The sequence below is a fragment of the Bos javanicus genome, chromosome 11 (genome assembly GCF_032452875.1).
Source record: "Bos javanicus breed banteng chromosome 11, ARS-OSU_banteng_1.0, whole genome shotgun sequence".
Classification (NCBI taxonomy): Eukaryota; Metazoa; Chordata; class Mammalia; order Artiodactyla; family Bovidae; genus Bos; species Bos javanicus.
The window spans coordinates 46,296,012-46,317,828 of NC_083878.1; the positions used below are offsets into that span (position 1 = coordinate 46,296,012).

The 21,817-nt window shown below is 46.4% G+C and overlaps 1 non-coding gene and 1 pseudogene across 1 annotated transcript; one reads left to right on the forward strand and one right to left on the reverse strand.

The window, feature by feature from the left end:
- Nucleotides 1-5,598: 5,598 nt before the first annotated feature.
- TRNAN-AUU (transfer RNA asparagine (anticodon AUU)) lies at nt 5,599-5,672 on the reverse strand. The gene has a single exon. It is a non-coding gene; the product is annotated as a tRNA-Asn (tRNA).
- Nucleotides 5,673-18,746: 13,074 nt separating this feature from the next.
- LOC133256585 (large ribosomal subunit protein uL16-like) lies at nt 18,747-19,165 on the forward strand (annotated as a pseudogene).
- The last annotated feature ends 2,652 nt before the right edge of the window (nt 19,166-21,817 follow it).

Here is a 21,817-nt window from a genome sequence, read left to right on the forward strand (position 1 = left end):
GTTCTTTGAAGTATTTGCGCATTTTTCTCTTTGGGGTTATTGATAGTCTTCTAGGAGCTCTTTCTGTATTAGGGAGGTTTGACCTTTGTCCGTGATATGAATTGCAAGCCTCCTTTCCTACAGTTTGCCATGTGTCTTTTGGCTTCCTGCATGGTATATTTTATTGTGGCTTTTTTTTTTTATTGTCATTGCTTTAATTTAAAATTTTTTTGGAAATAATTTTAAACTTCAAGTTACAAAGATAATATGGAGACATTCTTATGCGTGTTTCCCAGCTTCTTCCAATACTGACTTCTTTTGTAATCATTATATAATTACTGAACCCAGAAAATTTATATTGACCAACTACTGTTAACAAGTCTATGGAGTTTATTCAGGCTTTCCTAGTTTCTCACCTAATGTTCTTGTTCTGTGGCTTTGTAGTGTATTTCTTTTTAGCACTGAATTATATTCCATTGTCTGGACAAAGGAAGAGACTGTTTATCTGTTCACATACTGAAGGACCTCTTGGTTGCTTCCAAGTATTGGCAATTATGAAAAAAGCTGTAATGTAAATCCATGTGCAGGTTTCTGTGTGGACACAAATGTTCAATTCATTTGGGCAAATACTAAGAAGCATGATTACTGGATTGTATGCTAAGTATGTTTAGTTTTACACAAAACTGACAAACGGTCTTCTGAAGTGGCTGTACCATGTGGCATTCCCATCAGCAATGAATGAGTGTTCCCTCTGCTCCACAACCTTGCCAGCATTTGGTGGTATTAGTGTTTTGGATTTTGGTCATTCTATTTGTTGTGTAGTCATATCTCTTTGTTTTATTTATTTATAATAATTTCCAGCTGCATCACATGGCCTGTGGGGGTCTTAATTCCCCAGCCAGGGATCAGACCTGGGCCCCCAGCAGTGGAAGCTCAGAGTCCTAATCACTGGACTGCCATGGAAGTCCCTTTTCTTGTTTTTTTTTTTTCTTGTTGTTTTAATTTGCAATTCTTAATGACATATGGGAATTGCAAATTAAAACAGCAACAACAAAAAAGGGACAGTTAGAACCAGACGTGGACAGTTAGAACTGGACTTGGAACAATGGACTGGTTCAAAATCGGGAAAGGAGTACTTCAAGGCTATATATTATCACCCTGTGTATTTAACTTCTATGCAGAGTACATCACTCTAAATGCCAGGCTGGATGAAGCACAAGGTGGAATTAAGATTGCTGGGAGAAATATCAATAACCTCAGATATGCAGATGATACCACCCTTATGGCAGAAAGCAAAGAGGAACTAAAGAAACTCTTGATGAAGGTGAAAGAGGAGAGTAAAAAAGTTGGATTAAAACTCAACACTGAAAAAAAAGGAAGATCATGGCATCTGATCCCATCACTTCATGGCAAATAGATGGGGAAACAAAGGAAATAGTGACAGACTTTATTTTCTTGGGCTCTGAAATCACTGCAGATGGTGACTACAGCCATGGAATTAAAAGATGCTTGATCCTTGGAAGAAAAGCTATGACAAACCTAGACAGCATGTTAAAAAGCAGAGACATTACTTTGCCAACAGAGGTCCATCCAGTCATGTGGACTGGATGTGAGAGCTGCACTGTAAAGAAGGCTGAGCGCCAAAGAATTGATGCTTTGAACTGTGTGGTGCTGAAGAAGACTCTTGAGAGTCCCTTGGACTGTAAGGAGATCAAAGCAGTCAAGAAAATCAATCCTGAATATTCATTGGAGGGACTGATGCTGAAGCTGAAGCTCCAATACTTTGGCGACCTGATGTGAAGAACTGACTCATAGGAAAAGACCCTGATGCTGGGAAAGATTGAGGGCAGGAGGAGGAGACAACTGGGGATGAGATGGTTGGATGGCATCACTGACTCAATGGACATGAGTTTGAGCAAACTCCAGGAGACAGTGAAGGACAGAGAAGCCTGGTGTGCTGCAGTCCATGGGAACGCAAAGAGTTGGATGTGACTTTGCAACTGAACAACAAGAAGCTTGGTTTGGACTCCAAAGTCCATGCCTTCTAGAAAGCGGAAGTACTTCCCAGGATCTCCATTGTTTCTCTGGAAATTGTATTCTCATATTATCTCTGATGTAAGCTATTGTTTCTATGAATGCTGCCCTGTTCCATGGTTCCAGATGGTAAATTTCAGCCCTTTAGGTATCTACAAAGGGACTAGCTTGCCCCAAGCATGTCCGGTAGAGGGGGCTTTACAGAAGATTTTGAGCGGACTGGGGATGTCGGGAGGACAGAGCATGGGTTAGGGCGCCGGTGGCACACAGGCAGCTCTGTCATTAGAGGGTCCTTACTTGGGGGCACCATTAGCTTCCTTCACAAACTTTATTGCCTTCCTTCTATCTCCTTTTGTCCCCATCTCTCTAGCTCCCTCCTGGGTGCAAGACTTCTGACTCCTGCAAGAGAATTATCCCCATCCTTCAACCTCACCTTGCTCCAAGGGGCTTAACTGGCCACCCATAACAGAGCATGACCTGCACAACTAGATTCGGGGGCCTGTTGCTATTTGCTTTTCTGGATTTTCCAGTGCTTTCTGGGAACTCTGCTTTCTAAAACTGAGGTATAGGAATTAGGGCATTTCCTGGTGTGGGAGAGATGAAGAAAGAACAGATGGGGAGTCTGTGTGACATGGGTGGGAGCAGATTGAGAAAGGACAATTTTAAAAGATTCTAATTAAAAAAAATCTGGAGGGACTTCCCTGGTGGTCCAGTGGTTAAGACTCTGCGCTGCCAATGCAGGGGGTGTGATTTGATTCCTGGTTGGGGAACTAGGACCCCCCATGCCATGCAACATAGCCAAAAGATTTATAAAAAAGTTTGGAGACAGGGAGGCAATATAAACACAAGGAAAAAAAATCAAATTGTAAATAAGAGTATACAGTGAAGAGTCTCCCCTCTCCACCCGCAGTCCCTTAGTTCACTTTCTTAAAATAACCACAACTACTGGCTTCTTACTGACTTTTGGGAAATGTTTTATGCATATATAAGCATAAATTGTATGTATTAAGTGTAAGTATGCTCCCTCTTTAAAAAAGAAATAGTAGCCTGTTATACATAAGGCTTTTCTTTTAACTTTTGAAAATATAACAGTATATCTTTACTATTTTTAATGGAGCCACTTATAAGTATATTACATAAATACACACACATACAAGCACATATGTATTTTCTTGTATTTGAAACCTAGGTGACCCCCTTCATGCACTACCGGTGATGCTTTCTAGGGCATGGGAGTTTCCACAGGGAGAGGGATTCTGGTTGTCAAACATTCCTTTTTTGTTTTTGGCCGAACTGTCTGGCTTTTGGGGATCTTAGTTCCCCAACTGAGGGTTGAATCTGGGTCCCTGGCACTGGAGGCATGGAGTCTTAATCATTGAACCACTGGGGAAATTCCCTGCCAAACATTCCAGAGGTCATATTCCAGGATGTGATGGCAAGCTGGGAGCCTTGTATCTGAGAGCTCAGAGCTGTGGTTGGCTATATAATTTTTATTTTTAAATTTTCTTGGCTGTGCCACACAGCACGATTTATGCACGAGGCATGTGGGTGCCTAGATCCCCGACCAGGGATTAAACCTGTGCCCCTTGCATTGGAAGTTCGAAGTCTTAACCACTGGACTTCCAGGGAAGTCCCTGGTCAGTTGTATTCTTGCTCCCAGTTATTTCCTGTCTACTCTGTAGAGGGTTCTGCACACTTGGATGTGAGCTCTGTCCCCGTGGGAGGAATATATTGGTACTTCTTCCTCTCACTGGCTCTGGATTGATCACCTTCCTGGGCTAATGGAAGTGAGAGTGATGCTCACCATGTCTGTGTCAAAGCCTCAAAAGCCAAGGTGGGCTTCTTTGTTCTGCCTCTTTGTCCTTGACCATGAGAATGGAATCGGGGTGGTTCCTTCAGCCTGGGTCCTGGAACAAGATGGCATATGGAAGACAGCCACAGTTGAGTCGTATCTGATGAGTAATTCGGGCGAGAGGGAAAGCTTCCTCATTGTAAGTCCCTAAAATTCTAGGACTGTTTGTTACAGCAGCCTCATCTAGTGAAAGCTGACTTACGCCAGGATTGTGCTTTGTTACAAAGTCCAGGTGACTCTAAGGAAATGATACCTGCTGACACTGGCCTCTGGGTTGGATCTGAGTCTACTACCAGTTAATAAAGGAGTTCTGGTTGTTATTACAAGAATCAAGACATGCCACAGGCACAATGATGGCTCTAACTTTGCTCATAGCAGTGCCAATGGCTTCAAATGTTCAGAAAGCCCTTTGGTCATGTATAATGAGAGTCTTAAATAAATTTTACTTCTGGAAATCTAGCCCAAGAAAAAAATTCGAGATGTATGCAGAGGTCCACTGTAAAGTTATTTGAAAAACTGGAAACAATGTCAATACCCCATCACAAGGGAAGAGTCTATACATTATTCTATATGATGGACACTATGCAGTCATTAAAAAGCAAGTAGCTGTGGACTTCCTGGCAGTCCAGTGGTTGGGACTTTGCCTTCCAATGCAGGGGGTGTGGGCTCAATCCCTGCTCAGGGAGCTAGGATCCCACATACCTCAGGATTAAGGGACCACAGCATAAATCGGAAGCAGTCTCATAACAAAATCAATAAACACTTTAAAAATGGTTCACACACACAAAAATCTAAAACTAAATCAAGTAGCTGAATATTTAATGAGATAGAGGAGATGTTTGTATTTTAGTACTGAGTGAAAGAAACAAGATAGGAAACTATATCCCTATGACAATTCTAACAAATTTAGGATCACACTGTTTATTTTTGTCTCTTTTTTCACTTACATTATGTGAATATATATTCCCCCCAAAAGTCAAACGTGTAAATATTTCCATACCCATGAGGAAATAAGGAAAAACAGTGGCTATCTCTGGGTAGCATTTTCTTGTCTGTATTTTCTGTATTTTCCAAACGTGCTCTGATGAATATGTGCTAGTTTTATAATCAGAAGTAAGTAACTGCTGTTTAAAAATAAGAATTATTCCGGTCACTTCTAGGGCTGTGCCTTTGCGCTGTGGCTGCCCAGGGGCCTTAATTGGGGCTCCTCATCTAAGAATAAGCCTGTGTGTTTAATTAGGTCACTCTCCTGCCGACCTAGAATCTTTGCACAGGGCTTAGCTTGTGCTGCCCGAACTCCTGGGATGCACCCTGCCTGAACTTGGAGCCTCACAGCCAGGAGCTGGGTTGCTGCCTGCCTTTAGCTTAGACTGAATTTGAGAAATGTATGATGCCTGTCTAACGTATCTCCCTTAAAAATTAACTGGGACCTAGTTGTTTTATTGAAGAGAAAATGAAGACTCAGGAAGTAAGTGTCCTACCCATTTTTGAAAGAAAGTGAAAGTATGAAAGTGAAGTTGCTCAGTTGTTCCAACTCTTTGCGACCCCATGAATTATACAGTCCATGGAATTCTCCAGGTCAGAATACTGAAGTAGGTAGCCTTTCCCTTCTCCAGGGGATCTTCCCAACCCAGCGATCAAACCCAAGTCTCCCACGTGGCAGGCAAATTCTTTACCAGCTGAGCCACAAGGTAAGCCCAACAGTTGAGACATGGCTAGAGTCCAAGCCAATTCGTCCCTGGGTGGGCTCGAACCATGAACCTTTTGATTAATAGCCAAATGCGCTAACCGATTGCGCCACAGAGACTATCCATTTTTGGATGGATATAATCTTAGCTTCCCAGGTGGTTCAGTGATAAAGAACCACTACCAAGCAGGAGATGCAGGTTTGATCCCTGAGTTAGGAGGATCCCCTGGAAAAGGGCATGGCAACTTACTTCAGTATTCTTGCCTGGAGAATCCCATGGACAGAGGAGCCTGGTGGGCTACAGTCCATGGGGTCAAAGAGAGTTGGACACAACTTAGTGACTAAAACAACAACAGTCTTGGCTGAGGAAACTGCTGTGCCTGGCAGCTATTGTTCATGGTCCCCTGTGGCCTGCCGGGTCTGTCCTGGGTCACATACATGGAGGTCCCGAGAGACTGGTGAGCAGACAGGGGATATTGAATGTGCCTGAGAGCCGGAAGTCCCTTAGAGAGGAGCTCGGTTCAGAGGAAAAGGAGCCCAGTGTGACCAGGCTGGTCCTAGAGGACCTCAGCTGTAGTGGGCCAGCCAGGGCTACTCCACTGATATGGTGTCACTAAAGCCTTTATCCAGGTTTGGTCCTTGTGAGAGTGTGCCACGTGGTGTGCGGTGTGTGTGTGCACTGTGTGTGTGGGGAGGTGTCCACACTGTTGCCCAACAGAAGCTGCAGTGGATTTGGGGGCCAGACCTGGGCCAGACAGGGAGGAAGCAGCTGGAACCGGCAGTTTCATTAAATAAACCATTAATAATACGGTTTTTCCTGTGGTCATGTATGGACGTGACAGTTGGACTGTGAAGAAGGCTGAGCGCCGAAGAATTGATGCTTTTGAACTGTGTTGTTGGAGAAGACTCTTGAGAGTCCCTTGGACTGCAAGGAGATCCAACCAGTCCATTCTGAAGGAGATCAGCCCTGGGATTTCTTTGGAAGGAATGATGCTAAAGCTGAAACTCCAGTACTTTGGCCACCTCATGTGAAGAGTTGACTCATTGGAAAAGACTCTGATGTTGGGAGGGATTGGGGGCAGGAGGAGAAGGGGACGACAGAGGATGAGATGGCTGGATGGCATCACTGACTCGATGGACATGAGTTTGAGTGAACTCCGGGAGTTGGTGATGGACAGGGAGGCCTGGTGTGCTGCAATTCATGGGGTCACAAAGAGTCGGACACGACTGAGAGACTGAACTGAACTGAATTGAACTGAATACAGTGCCACCCACTTTGCAAAGTAGGTTTTCATAGCCGTTTCACATCATGTCACTGTTTCATTTTTTGCTTTTGTTTTTTGTAAATTTTTATTTGTGCCACAGGGCATGTGGGATCTTGGGATCTTAGCTCCCCAACTGGGGATCAACCCCATACCCCCTGCATTTGACTCTCGGAGTCTTAGGCACTGGACCACCAGGGAAGTCCCTACAATCATGTCACTATTGAGGGGCTCAGTTGTCCAGGGGGCACGTGGTTCCCTCCTTTCTCAGACTCCATCAGCCTCCCTGGGATCTGCTTCAGCCCTGGATTGCAGGGCCTGGTCCTCTCCTACACTGCTTCTCATCTGAAACCCTCAAGTCCATCATCCTTAACTTTTTTCCTTGAGGTGTAATGTACAGACAGTAAAATACATGAGTTCCTTCTCTTTTTAAAATTTTTATTTATTTATTTATTCCTGGCTTCTCTGGGTCTTTGTTGCTGCACTCCGGCTTTCTTTAGTTTCTGCAGCTGGGGCCCACTCTCAAGTTGCAGTGCACGGGCTTCCCTTTTACACCAGCCTTTCCTGCTGCAGAGCACAGGCTCTAGGTGCACAGGCTCCAATAATTGTGGAGCACGGGCCTAGCTGCCCCAGGGCATGTGGAATCCTCCTGCCCCAGGGATCAAAACTGTGTCCCCTGCATTGGCAGGCAGATTTTTATCCAGTGCACCACCAGAGGAGTCCCAATACATGAGTTCTTATGCTTGACATTGTGTCCGTGAAATTCCCAAGTTATTGTGGGCAATACAGTTTATTCTCCTTCTAACCCCATTGGATGGATAAGTCACTGTTTATCTTTTCTGGTCTTGATGGGCCTTCAGGTTGTTTCCAGTTTGGGGATTATTGTGAATAAAGATGCCACGAACATTCTTATACATGTCTTTCAGTGGATGCCATTTGAAATTTTTTTTATTGGAGTATAATTGCTTTACCATGTTGTATTAGTTTCTACTACACAATGAAGTGAATCAGCTATTGCTGTTGTTCAGCCATTCCTTTGTGTCTGACTATTTGGACCCCATGGACAGCAGCGTGCCAGGCTTCCCTGTCTCTCAGTTATATGTATACATATATCTACTTCCTCTTGGACCTCCCTCCCACCCCCATCCCACCCCTCTAGGTCATCACAGAGTACAGAGCTGGGCACTCTGTGCTATACAACAGCTTCCTGCTAGCTATCTGTTTTACACATGGTAATGTCTATATGAGCTTCCCTAGTGGCTCAGATGGCAAAGAATCTGCCTGCCATGCAGGAGACCTGGGTTCAGTCTCTGTGTTGGGAAGATCCCCTGGAGGAGGGCATGACAACCCACTCCAGTATTCTTGCCTGGAGAATCCAATGGACAGAGGAGCCTGGTGGGCTACAGTCTATAGGATTGCAAAGAGTTGGACATAACTGAGCGACTAAGCATGCACGCAGTGTCTATGTGTAAATGCTCATCTCCCAGTTCATCCCACCTTCCCCTTGTCCACATATTTGTTCTCTACATCTGTGTCATTATTCCTGCCCTGCAAATAGGTTCATCTGTACCATTTTTCTAGATTCTGCACATTATGCGTTAATACACAATATTTGTTTCTCTTTTTCTGACTTACTTCACTCTGTATGACAGACTCTAGGTCCATCCACATCTCTACAAATGACCCAATTTCATTCCTTTTAATAGCTGAGTGATATTCCATTGTACATATGTACCACATCTTCTTTATCCGTTCATCTGTCAATGGATACCCAGGTTGCTTCCATGTCCTGGCTATTGTAAATAGTGCTGCAGTGTCTTTGAACTCACTTTCTGTCCTTCATCTTCTCTGTCACTCATCGAGACCCCAGGTCCTGCAGCCGCACCATCAGTCTAATTCTGTAACCCAGTCTCATTGCTTTTTTGGCCAGATCAGATCAGATCAGTCGCTCAGTCATGTCCGACTCTTTGCGACCCCATGAATCGCAACACGCCAGGCCTCCCTGTCCATCACCAACTCCCGCAGTTCACTCAGACTCACGTCCATCGAGTCAGTGATGCCATCCAGCCATCTCATCCTCTGTCGTCCCCTTCTCCTCTTGCCCCCAATCCCTCCCAGCATCAAGAGTCTTTTCCAATGAGTCAACTCTTGGCATGAGGTGGCCAAAGTACTGGAGTTTCAGCTTTAGCATCATTCCTTCCAAAGAAATCCCAGGGCTGATCTCCTTTAGAATGGACTGGTTGGATCTCCTTGCAGTCCAAGGGACTTTCAAGACTCTTCTCCAACACCATAGTTCAAAAGCATCAATTCTTCGGTGCTCAGCCGTCTTCACAGTCCAACTCTCACATCCATACACGACCACAGGAAAAACCATAGCCTTGACTAGATGAACATTTGTTGGCAAAGTAATGTCTCTGCTTTTGAATATGTTATCTAGGTTGGTCATAACTTTCCTTCCAAGGGGTAAGCGTCTTTTAATTTCATGGCTGCAGTCACCATCTGCAGTGATTTTGGAGCCCCCCAAAATAAAGTCTGACACTGTTTCCACTGTTTCCCCATCTATTTCCCATGAAGTGATGGGACGGGATGCCATGATCTTCGTTTTCTGAATGTTGAGCTTTAAGCCAACTTTTTCACTCTCCTCTTTCACTTTCATCAAGTGGCTTTTTAGTTCCTCTTTACTTTCTGCCATAAGGGTGGTGTCATCTGCATATCTGAGGTTATTGATATTTCTCCCAGCAATCTTGATTCCAGCTTGTGTTTCTTCCAGCCCAGCATTTCTCATGATGTACTCTGCATATAAGTTAAATAAGCAGGGTGACAATATACAGCCTTGACGTACTCCTTTTCCTATTTGGAACCAGTCTGTTGTTCCATGTCCAGTTGGTTCCTGCAAAAGGAGGTCTTCACCTGTGGCTCCCCCTTCCCTGCCCTCTGCCCTCATTCTACTGCTACTACCTCTTGCCACTGACATCCCACAGGGTCCAAGTCTCCAGTCCTGTGACCTTGGGCCTTTTCTGCCCCTGGTTTTTCTGTAGCACTGTCACTGTTCATGGTTCCTTCTTTCCTTCTGGGGTTGCTGGGACAGCCCTTCCTCCTACTTCTTCCCTGTAAATCTGGCAGCTCCCTCTCAGCTTCTTTTGCTGGGTCCTCTCCTGCCTCGGCCCCCACATGGTTGTTGCCAGGACTCTGTGCTCAGCTTTCTTCTGCTCCTGTCTCTCTGAGGGGCCCACCTGCCACTGGGTCTTCAGCTACCATAGTTGCTCAAGCAACATCCCTCATCCTCAATCTCACTTCCCCAAACCCAAAGGATTTCAAACTCATTTGGTGGCAGCCTTGATTGACCTGACCTGAGGTTGTTTATTGTCTTTGTAGACCTACTTCGTGTGAATGAATATTCATGGCTTGGCAGCAGGAATGCTAATGTATTAGATTATGGGCTGTTGCATCAGACTTCAGCAAGTGTGTGATCATGCATATATACAGTAAATCATGTGTTACCTCCTTAGACTCAGAAAATACTGACTTCTGAGATATATCAGGCCCCAAGGGTGTCAGGTCAGCGCTGGTGGAGCCCGAATGCTCTCTCTAGTTTGTGGACGAAGGCTTTGTCTTAACAAGCCCCTGCTCTTCTTGCTGATATTTCTGGTTTGGTGGTCATATACTTGCAGGTTTCTCAGTGTCTCATCCTCATTTCCCTCCAGAATCCCCTTCGGTTAATCAGTCCCCAGGTCCTGATGAGCCCAGTGACTCCCTGGCCAGCTCTCCCTTACCCCCTCATGAATCCAGGCGCTCACAGCTCCTGCCTGGGCCATGGAGGTCAGCTTGGCAGCTCCCCTCATCCTAGCCTGCCCAGCCTCCCCTGCTCTGACACCAGAGCGGCTTTGACACCTCATCCTGCTCAAAACGCTGCCAGGGCTCCCCACCAGCTGCGGAGTCCAGGTCAAGCTCTTTTATTAGGGCACAGGAACCTTCTTAATCTGGTCTTGCCCCCTCCCCCACCCGCTGTGGGCCCTGGGAACAGTTGTGGGTTCATGACCCCTCTTTCCCCCTTTTACAGCTGCAGTTGCTTGGCTAGGAATTTTTCATATAATCTCCGGGGAAGCTCCTGCTTACTTTTCAAGAGGCTGGTGGGCATCACCTTCTGGAATTGCCCTTATCCCAACAGACGTGCTTTCCTGTCCCTCCGGATGGCTGTGTCTGGACATTGTGGGCAGTATTGATTGGCTTGTGTGGGAGGTTGTGGGGGGAGGTGAATATGGAGGGGTTGGGGGGGATGGGCATGGTGGGGATAGGAGTGGTGGGGGTAGGGTGAATGGTACAGTCAGCACCAATGGGCTCATCCCTTAATGCCCCAAGGCAGTTCAGGGCAGGTGCTCACAATATGCATAAAGGAAAAAAAAAGAGGTTTTACTCAAAAAACAGAGAATCTTAATGTATACATCATTTTCTGTTCCTTTTTCAGTTAGCATAAACATTTCTTGAAATTTCTATGTCATTTTATGTAGTTGAAATTTTATTATTGAAATAAAGATACCAAAAATAAATTAAAATTAAATATGGTCCTGCATTTTACCCAGACCCTCCCCTGGGTGATTCATATGCATGTTAAGCCACTCTTCATTTGAATTATTTTTTTCAGCCTTTGTGTATGCGATTTGTTAATGGTTGACAAGCCTGTGCAAATGCAATTTGGGGTTCTGATTTTCTTTTCCCCATGTGGGAAAAGCATTTTCACGTTTTCTGAGTTAATCTTCTTGACCACAATTAGCAAAGTTTGTGTAATAATTTATAAATAACAGCGTCTCCTCTTCTCTAGATGGACATTGAAGGAGCCTTTGATTTTTCATGAATTCTCTCTCTCTTTTTTTTAAATTAAGGTAGAGTTGATTTACAATGTTATTTAGTTCCAGGTGTACAGCAAAGTGATTCTTTTTCAGTTTCTTTTCCCTGATAGGTTATTGCAAAATATTGAGTATAGTTCCCTGGGTTATACAGTAGCTCCTTATTGCTTATCTATTTTCTGTTGTATACATAGTAAAGTGTGTATGGAGTTTCTCTGGTGATTCAGATGGTAAAGAATCTGCCTGCAATGTGGGAGATCCTGGTTTGACCCCTGGGTTGGGGAGATCCCCTGGAGAAGGGCATGGCAACCCACTCCTGTTGTTTGCCCAGAAATTTTCCTTGCTAGGAAAATTCCAGACAGAGAAGCCTGGTGGGCTATAGTTCATGGGGTCGCAAAGAGTTGGACACGACTGAGCAATTCTCACACACCCACACACAGTGTGTATATGTTAATCTCAAACTCTTAATTTATCTGTCCCCCATCCGTGAATCCTCTTCTTGCATTTAGCTTTTTCTGTTTTCTGTATACTTTTAGGATGGATTCTCAGAACAGGATGGTTCCAAGGAAATGTACATTTTCATGACTTGATCTGCAAAACCAAGTGGTTTTCTAAAGCAAGTCTCATTTCCCTGGGGGACTGGTTGATGACACAAAACACTGTGTGCAGGAGGGGTGGTCATTCTAGGAACACGGCCTATTAGACAAGCTGACCTCCCATCCACTTGAGTCCTGCCTGATTCTGTTGCAGGAAGGCAGATCCCTTCCACGGCCCAAAACTGGGCTCTTGTCTAACACTCAGAAATGAATTGTCCAAGGAGACACAAATGCTGACAAAGCAAGAGATTTTATTGGGAAAGGGCGCCCAGGTGCAGAGCAGTAGGGTAAGGGAACCCAGGAGAACTGCTCTGCTGTGTGGCTCACAGTCTTGGGTTTGATGGTGATGGGACTAGTTTCCGGGTGGTCTTTGATCAATCATTCTAACTCAGAGTCTTTCCTGGTGGTGCACGCATCACTCAGCCAAGATGGATGCTAGCGGGAGGGATTCTGGGAAGTGGATGGACACGCGTTGTCTCCTTTTGACCTTTCCCGAATTCTTCCGGTTGGTGGTGGCTTATTAGTTCCGTATTCCTTATCAGGATCTCCTGTCATAAAACAACTCATGCAAATGGTTACTATGGTGCCTGGCCAGGGTGGGCGGTTTCAATCAATGTGCTTCCCGTAACAATTCTATATGAGATGTGGGGCCTGGCCAGGCTTCAGAAGGATTTACCAGATGATAAAACAATAAAACATTGGGATATGACCCTTCTCTCCTACCCTCTGCTCATTTCTACCTTGGGCTGAACTCCTGACAATTCCTGGGCATTTCTGTTCTTACCCCTGAAGTGCATCTGGCTAATGGGTCAAGTGTAAGAGGGACCAGTAGCCCCAGAAGGGAGGTGACTGTTTTCCTCCTTTGCCCCCACAAACTGCAATGGAGTGGTGACTGATTCCCAAGGGCAGGCTACAGAGAACGCGCTAGGAAGTGAATCTCCCCCCACCCCTGCCGCTAAATCTTCCTACCAACCCACTGCTGGTGGGCTTCTCTGGTGGTCCAGTAACTAAGACTCCATCCGCACTCCCAATGCAGGGGGCCAGGGTTCGATCCCTGGTCCAGAGACTAGATCCCACATGCTGCAACTAAGAGTTTTAATGTCACAACTAAAGATCCTGAGTGCTGCAATGAAGATCAGAGATTCCGTGTGCTGCAACTAAGACCTGGTGCAGCAGAATAAATAAATATTAAAAAAAAACAAACAGTGCTCATGTTGTCTGTGGTGGCGGCTGACCTTTAGAAGGAGGGGTGGTGAAAGGACAGGTGAAGCCTCCAAGGAGTGAGTGAGGTTCTAGAGCAAGTCCTTCACCCAGCCCAGCCTTTGTTGGCCTCTCTAGAAAAAGAGGATAATAATCATGGTGATAATATCTACATCACAGGGCTGAGGTGAGAAGCAAATGAGAAAATGAATTTGGGACACAGTCAGTCCTATCCAGACACTGAATATTTCCAGAGGCATGAGACTCCCAAGGTAGGGTGATCTCAGCTTCCTCTTGCACTCATTACGTCTATCGTTGGCTGGATGTGTTGAATGACTTTTAAAAGCCGAGGTCCTGAAATTTTGTTATATATTAGAGTCACCTTGGTGGCTCAGAAGGTAAAGAACATGCCTACAATGCAGGAGAACTGAGTTCAATCACTGGGTCAGGAAGACCTCCTGGAGAAGGAAATGGCCACCCACTCCATTATTCTTGCCTGGACGAGCCCATGCACAGAGGAACCTGGAGGGCTACAGTCCTGGCGGGCTACTTTTGTGGTTGTGAAGAGTCAGACATGACTGAGCAACTAACACACAGAGTCACCCAGGGAGCAAAAATGCCCCATGGCTGAATCCTACCCTAGACCAGTTCCATGAAACTCTCAGAGAGGGAGGGGTCCCCCCACTAGGCTGTTACTCAGCACTGGCTTTGGCCATCCTTGGCTTCAATGTGCCCATCTGCCCTTGCCTGACTGCTTCCCATTCACTAGAGACTTCATTTTAATTTATTTATTTTTCTTTTGGCTGCTCTGGGTCTTGTTGTGGCACATGGGCTTCTCTGGTTGTGGCTCGCAGGCTTAGTTGCCCTGAGGCATGTGGGATCTTTGTTCCTTGACCAGGGATTGAACCCGCATCCCCTGCATTGGTAGGCAGATTCTCAACCACTGGACCACCAGGTAAGTCATATGTCAGAGGTTTTAAAACTCCCTTAGTCATTCCAACTTGCCAGCTAAGGCTCCACTCTTGTCACTGAAATATAGTGAGATGGGCATCATGCAACTATCTGAGCCCTTGTGAGCAATGCAGACTCCTGGGACCTACCCCATACCTCCTGAGTCAGAAGTTGCATTTTATTTATTTATTTATTTTCTTCTTTATTTTTTAAAAATTTATTTATTTTAATTGGAAGCTAATTACTTTACAATATTGTAGTGGTTTTGCCATTGACATGAATCAGTCTTGGGTGTACATGTGTTCCCTATCCTAAACCCCCTGCCCCCTAGAAGTTGCATTTTAACTAGACTCCTGGATGATTCACATGCATATTGAAGTTTGAGAAGCACTGAACTGGCCTCTGACTCCTGGCTGACCCTTCTCATGTGTCCTCCTCCACCCTGAGCCATGGCAATCCACCCCTGGGTACATGGGACCAGATCATTCTTCTCTTACACTCCTTTGCTCTCATCACCTCCCAGAGAAAGTCTCCACCTGTTAGTGTGGCCTGGAAAGCTGGCCACAGTGAGCCCCAGCTGACACCCCAACTCTGTACCCCAATCAAGCATGTCTGTGACTCCCACATGCTTGCCAGGCTGTCGATCAGCACCCTTGGAGGCAGCCCTTGAGTGGCTAATTCCTCCTCCAGGAAGCCGTCCCTGACCTCCCCTGGGTTCTCTGGGCATGTTTAGTTACTAAGTCGTGTCCGACTCTTTTGTGATCCCATGGACTGTAACCAGCCAGGCTCCTCTGTCCATGGAATTTCCCAGGTAAGATACTGGAGTGGGTAGCTATTTCCATTTCCAGGGGATCTTCCTGACCCAGGGATCAAAACCAAGTCTCTGACATTGCAGTCGGATTCTTTACCACTGAGCCAGTAGGTTTCTCGTTTCACTGTTTCCTATTAATGAGCGTTGTTTGTCTTCTTTCTTGGACTGTCAGCTACTTAAGGGCAGGTAACACTTCATAGTTTCTCTAAAATTTTTATTTTATTTCTGGCTACACTGAGTACTTCACTGCTGTGTGCAGGCTTTCTCTAGTTGCTGCTATGCTATGCTATGCTAAGTCACTTCAGTCGTGTCCGACTCTGTGTGACCCCATAGACGGCAGCGCACCAGGCTCCCCTGTCCCTGGGACTCTCCAGGCAAGAACACTGGAGTGGGTTGCCATTTCCTTCTCCAATGCATGAAAGTGAAAAGTGAAAGTAAAGTCGCTTAGTCGTGTCCGACTCTTAGCGACCCCATGGACTGCAGCCTACCAGGCTCTTCCGTCCATGGGATTTTCCAGGCAAGAGTACTGGCGTGGGGTGCCATTGTCTTCCAGTTACTGAGAGCAGGTCTAATCTCTAGTTGCGGTATGAGGGCTTCTCATTGCAGTGTCTTCTCATTGCAGTGTCTTCTCTTGCTGCGGTTCTCAGCCTCTAGGCCACAAGGGCTGCAATAGTTATAATGCTCAGGCTTAGTTGCTCTGTGGCATGTGGGATCTTCCTGGACCAGGGATTGAACTTGTGTCCCTTGCATTGGCAGGTGGATTCTTGAGCACTGGACCACCAAGGAAGTCCTCTTCATAGTTTTAAATCCAGCTTCTAGCAGAAGCTTGGCATGAAGTAGACACTTAATGAATGCACAGTGTCTGACTAGATGGATTTATGTGCAAGAAAATACGGCACATAATACTGAAATGCACCATATCTCTGACTCTCGTGCAGCTTCCCTTTGCCCTGACCCTCTGTGCAAGCCGGCACTCATCCTACCTAGTCCCCTCCTGTCTCTCCTGATCACAGCAAGGAGAGGTGTGGGTCTCTGTCAGGGGTGGAGCCTGCCCCTGCCTGTGGCTCTCAAGCCTCGTGACCCAGCCTCAGGCATGTCTGGCAGGTCTCAGATGCCCTTCCAACATGCCCCAGGATGTCACCAACCTTATGACCTAAAGCGAAGAGGAATTAAAGAGCCTCTTCATGAAGGTGAAAGATGAGAGTGAAAAAGCTGGCTTAAAACTCAACACTCAGAAAACTAAGATCAAGGCATCCAGTCCCGTCACTTCATGGCAAATAGACGGGGAAACAAAGGAAACAGTGACAGACTATTTTCTTGAAGATGGTGTTTGGTAGCCATGAAATTAAAAGATGCTTGCTTGGAAGAAAAGCTATGACAAACCTAGACAGCATATTAAAAAGCAGAAACATTACTTTGCCAACAAAGGTCCATTTAGTCAAACTATGGTTTTTCCAGTAGTCATGTATGAATGTAAGAGCTGGACCATAAAGAAGGCTGAGCGCTGAAGAATCCATGCTTTTGAACTGTGGTGTTGGAGAAGACTCTTGAGAATCCCTTGGACTGCAAGGAGATCAAAGCAGTCAATCCTAATGGAAATCAACCCTGAATATTCATTGGAAGGACTGATGTTAAAGCTGAAACTCCAATACTTTGTCCCCCTGATGCAAAAGACTGACTCATTGGGAAAGACCCTGATGCTGGGAAAGATTGAAGGCAGGAGGAGGGGATGACAGAGGATGAGTTGGTTAGATGGCATCACCAACTCGATGGACATGCGTCTGAGCAAGCTCTGGGAGTTGGACAGGATGGACAGGAAAGCCAGGGATGCTGCAGTCCATGGGGTCATAAAGAGTTGGACGTGACTGAGCAACTGAACAACAAACCTGCCCCAGACCTGTCTTGGGGCCTTCCTGTAGCACCTCACCCTCTGCCCATCAGGATCACCAAGCTACATGTTTACATTGAGTCTTGCCCCAAGGCCACAGGTGCGAGGCCTTGTACCACGGCCAAGAAGAGGAGCCCAGAACCAAGGTCACCTCTGAAGCTAAATGAGCCCCTTTGTAACTCTTGCCAAAAGCCCCGATCATCACTAACAAGCTTTATGTTGAAAATTAGGCAAAGATGCCCACTCCAGTAATCATCCTGCATACTAAGTTGCTTCATTCATGTCTGACTCTTTGCAACCTCATGGACTATAGCCCACCAGGCTCCTCTGTCCCTCAATCAAGAATACTGGAGTGGGTTATCCTAACCAATCACCTAATGTCAACCTTCTGGCAAGAATTTTCTTTGTCTCGAGGCTATAAAGATTGACAATTAACCCACAAAAACTGTGGCATCTTCCTGGTCTGTCAGGAGGTCGGCCCACTGCACTCACAGTGCCCTTGTTATCTCTGCTCTTTGTTCTTTTTAAACTCCTTTCCTTCCAAAATGCTCTTTGTCTGGAAATTCTTTTCCAACCCGGGCTCAGACTGCCTCATCAGTTTAGGGACAGGAGGGCACTATCTCCCAGGCTGTGGCTTCTTCTACCTCCTGCCAGCCTCAGATCCTGTGGGGACCCTGGGTCTGCAAGATTGTGTTAGGGGTAGACGAGGCCTCACCTCACTCCCTCAGGGGCCAATTTTTCCTAAAAGAGTGGCCCCAAAGTGCTGTATGATGTCCTGAGGGGGAATGTTGGCCCCTCGCCTCCCTACCCCCACCCTGTGCTCTTGTAGGATGGTCAGAATGGCCGAGTGGCCAGTCAGTACGCACGCATACACTCATGCCCACTTTCACATCTGCACTCACACCCACACAACAAACTCCCAGACACTTCCTTTATTTTGATGGTGAGAGAGACAGGATCTTGCAAGTTTCCTAACCTCTTACCCCAAATGTCTCCCTCCATGGTCCCCCACCCATTTAGGGGACTGGCCTTTTCCCTGGGTGGGGCAGGATTGGGGCAGAATTGTATGTGGGCCCTGACTCAGCCCCAGGCCCTTCTTGCAAGTGGAGTCACGTCCCTCCTTATTCACCTGGGGGTAACGGGTGACGTGTCCTTTGGCTGTTGTGGCCACATCAGAGGGGAGGAGCCCCCTTGGACCAGCCCGGGCTCCCATGGCCAATGGCCTGTAGGCAGTGCCCAGCCTCCACTGTCCTCGTGGGTCAATTTCTTTTCAGCCCCTAAGCACTGGGCACACTGTGGGCTACATGAAATCTCTTTCTCTTCTAAACTAATACAAATCCTACATTTCCAGAAGATCTCATTCAGGATGCCCCTTTGTTGAAAAACAAAACAAAACAAAACAAAAAAAACTTCCTGGGATTTCCCTGGTGGTCCAGTGGTTAAAATTACATGCTTCCAATGTAGGGGGAGTGGGTTCCATCCTTGCTCAGCGAACTAAGATCCCACGTGCTGCATAGTGCTGCCAAGAAAAACAAACAAACAAACAAACAAAAAGTCTTCCTGATGACGCTTTCCCTTTGGCACGCCCACTGAAGATCCTGCTGTTGCCATGAGCTTCTGCCCTGCCTGGTGTTACTGGTAACATGAAAACAAGCTGAACCCAGAGTCTCACTTCTGCTGAAATGTCCCTGATGCCAAGATCCACATCTTTGACCTAGGGTAGAAGAAGGCAAAAGTGGATGAGTTCCCACTCTGTGGGCACACAGTGTCTGATGAGGATAGGCAGCTGTCCTCCGAGGCCCCAGAGGCTGCCTCTGTGTGTGCCAACACGTACATGGTGAAAAGCTGTGGCAAAGATAGCTTTCACATCCAAGTGTGGCTCCACCCCTTCACATCACCTGCATCAACAAGATGCTGTTCTGTGCTCTTAGGCTCTGATAGGCTCCAGGAAGGTATGCACGGTGCCTTTGGAAAGCGCCAGGACCCAGTGACCAGGGTCCACACTGGCCAAATTATAATGTCCATCTGTACCAAGCTGCAGAGCAAGGAGCATGTGATTGAGGCCCTGGTGTGTGCTAAGTTGCTCAGATGTGTCCAAATCTTTGTGACCCCATGGACTGTAGCCTGCTGGGATCCTCTGTCCATGGGATTCTCTAGGCAAGAATACTGCAGTGGGTTGCCATGTTCTCCTCCAGGGGATCTTTCCCAGCCAGGGATCGAACCCGTGTCTCCTGTGGCTTCTGCTTTGCAGGCAGATTCTTTGCCGCTGAGCCACCAGGGAAGCCCTGAGACTCTGTTCATGGCCAGATTCAAGTTCCCTGGCCACCAGAAGATCCCTGTCTCCAAGAAGTGAGGGGTTTACTGAGTTTATTAATTATTTTTAAAAAATCTATTTATCTGCCTGCATCGGGCGGGTCTTAGTTGTGGCATTCGAGATCTTTAGTTGTAGCATGTGAACTGTTAGTTGTATTATGTGGGATCTCAGTTCCCTGACCAGAGACTGAACCCAGGTCCCCTGTCTTGGGAGTGCCAAGTCTTAGCCACCGGACCATTGGAGAAGTCCCGGGACTTACTAAGTTTAATGTAGATGAATTTGAAAACATGGTGACAGAAAAGTGGCTCATCCCAGATGACTGTGGTCAAACACATCCTTAATTGTTGCCCCTGGGCAAATGGTAGGCCTTGTGCTCCGGAGAGCCTTGGCGCTGTCCCCTTCTTATCACACTCACCAATAAATTCTACTTTCCTGTTAAAACAGAATAAAGGCCTTCCTGATGTATTGCTCCACTTCCCATCTCGATCCCTCCACATACCAGCCACCCCTGTGTGAGGAAGCCCGGTCTACAGGAAGTTTCTGGTGATTTTGAGAGGGTTTCTCCAAACTCAGGGGAACAAAAGGCCCCTCAAACTCTGTACTGCAGTGGACCAACTGTGTGGAATAATGCCTCCGGCTGAAGGTGGAGGTGAAGTGTGAGCGGTGACTGACCTCCCCCATGCCCTGGGCGAGTGTCAGGTGGCCACGGGGAACAAGGCCATCACATGCTGGGCTTGGACACCTTCCAAACAGGCACAGCCTGGGTGTGAGAGTCAACAGGATTGCAGGCTGAACGGTCCTGTTTTTACGCTGCCTCTGGGTGGATGGGAGGGGCCCGGCTGGGAGCTCAGAAGAAAGTGGGAGCAGAAGTGACCATTCTAGGTGGTAATGTGGCCACCTTGGACCTCCTTAATTAAAATATATATTTTTAAAAGTTGGAAATAATTCCAACTTTTATGAAAAGTTGTAAAAATAAAACATAGTTCAAAGAACATCTTTATTCTTTTTGCCAAGATTTACCTATTGTTGGGAATTCCCTGGCAGTCCAGTGGTGGTGTTGTTGCTGTTCAGTCACTTCAGCCGTGTCCGACTTTTGTGATCCCATGGACTGTAGCCTGCCAGGCTCCTCTGTCTGTGGAATTTTCCAGGCAAGTTTACTGGAGTGGGTAGCCATTTCCTTCTCCAGGGGATCTTACCGACCCAGGGATTGAATCTGAGTCTCCTGCGTTTCCTGTACTGCAGGCGGCTTCTTTACTGCTAAGCCAGCAGGGAAGTCCCCAGTGGTTAGGACTCCACATTTTTCACTGTTGAGTCCCCAGGTTTAATCCCTGGGGCAGAAACTAAAATTCCACAAGCTGTGTGCCTCCCCCACCACCGAAAATAAAAAAGATTTACCTGTTGCTAACATTTTACTCCATTTGTTTTATCGTTTTATCATCTGTCCCCGCCAGTATGCACACACACAAATGGACACGCACACACATATGTGTACATGCATAATTTTTTCCCTAAACAATCTGAAGGTAAGTTACACATGTCATGACCTTCACCCTGAATACTTCGATATTTTCCAAGAATATTTTTCTTGTGGTGTCAACTTTAGAAATTGACCTAGAGCCAGTGCTTTAAGCTGCCGTTGATCTTCTAGTCCTATTCGTTGATCTTATTATGTCCTTGGGTTAAATCCCCTTCCCTGATTGAATATCTGAGAGTAGATACTACAATTAGTTGGCATGTCTCTTTAGCCTCCTCCTCTGAAACATTCCTTCTGCCTTTGTCTTCCGCGCTGTTGAAAAGTCTTGGTGAGGACTCTAAGCAGAGGTGGGTGAAAATGAGCTAACGTACCTCCTGCAGCCTCCATACTCTTGCCTCACCATCTAACCGTTGTTCATTTGGAATTACCAAGTATGGGACTATTTCACTGAAATATTTTCTTCCCCCAAGATAATTTCTATCCCTTCAACAGTGCCTAACTTCATTTAGTTTGGCCATTTTGGAGAGAACAAACTTGTGTTCCTTTTTAAAAGAGGACATGCTACATCCTTTAAGTCTTTCTGGATGATCCACATCAAAACTCTAAATGGAAATCATCGTGCTTTGTTGCAAAACCAGCAATTATGGACCCTTAGGGCCTGTTTGGGTTTCCCTGGTGGCTCAGATGGTAAAGAATCCATCTGCAATGCAGATACCTGGGTTTGATCCCTGGGTTGGGAAGATACCTTGGAGGAGGGCATGGTAAACCACTCCAGTATTCTAACCTGAGGATTCTCCGTGGACAGAGACTGCTGGGCTACAGTTCATGGAGTCGCAAAGAGTCGGACATGACTGAGGGACTAAGCACAGCACAGCACAGGGCCTGTTTACAGCTCTGCACTAAATGATCGCAATTACTCTGCTCT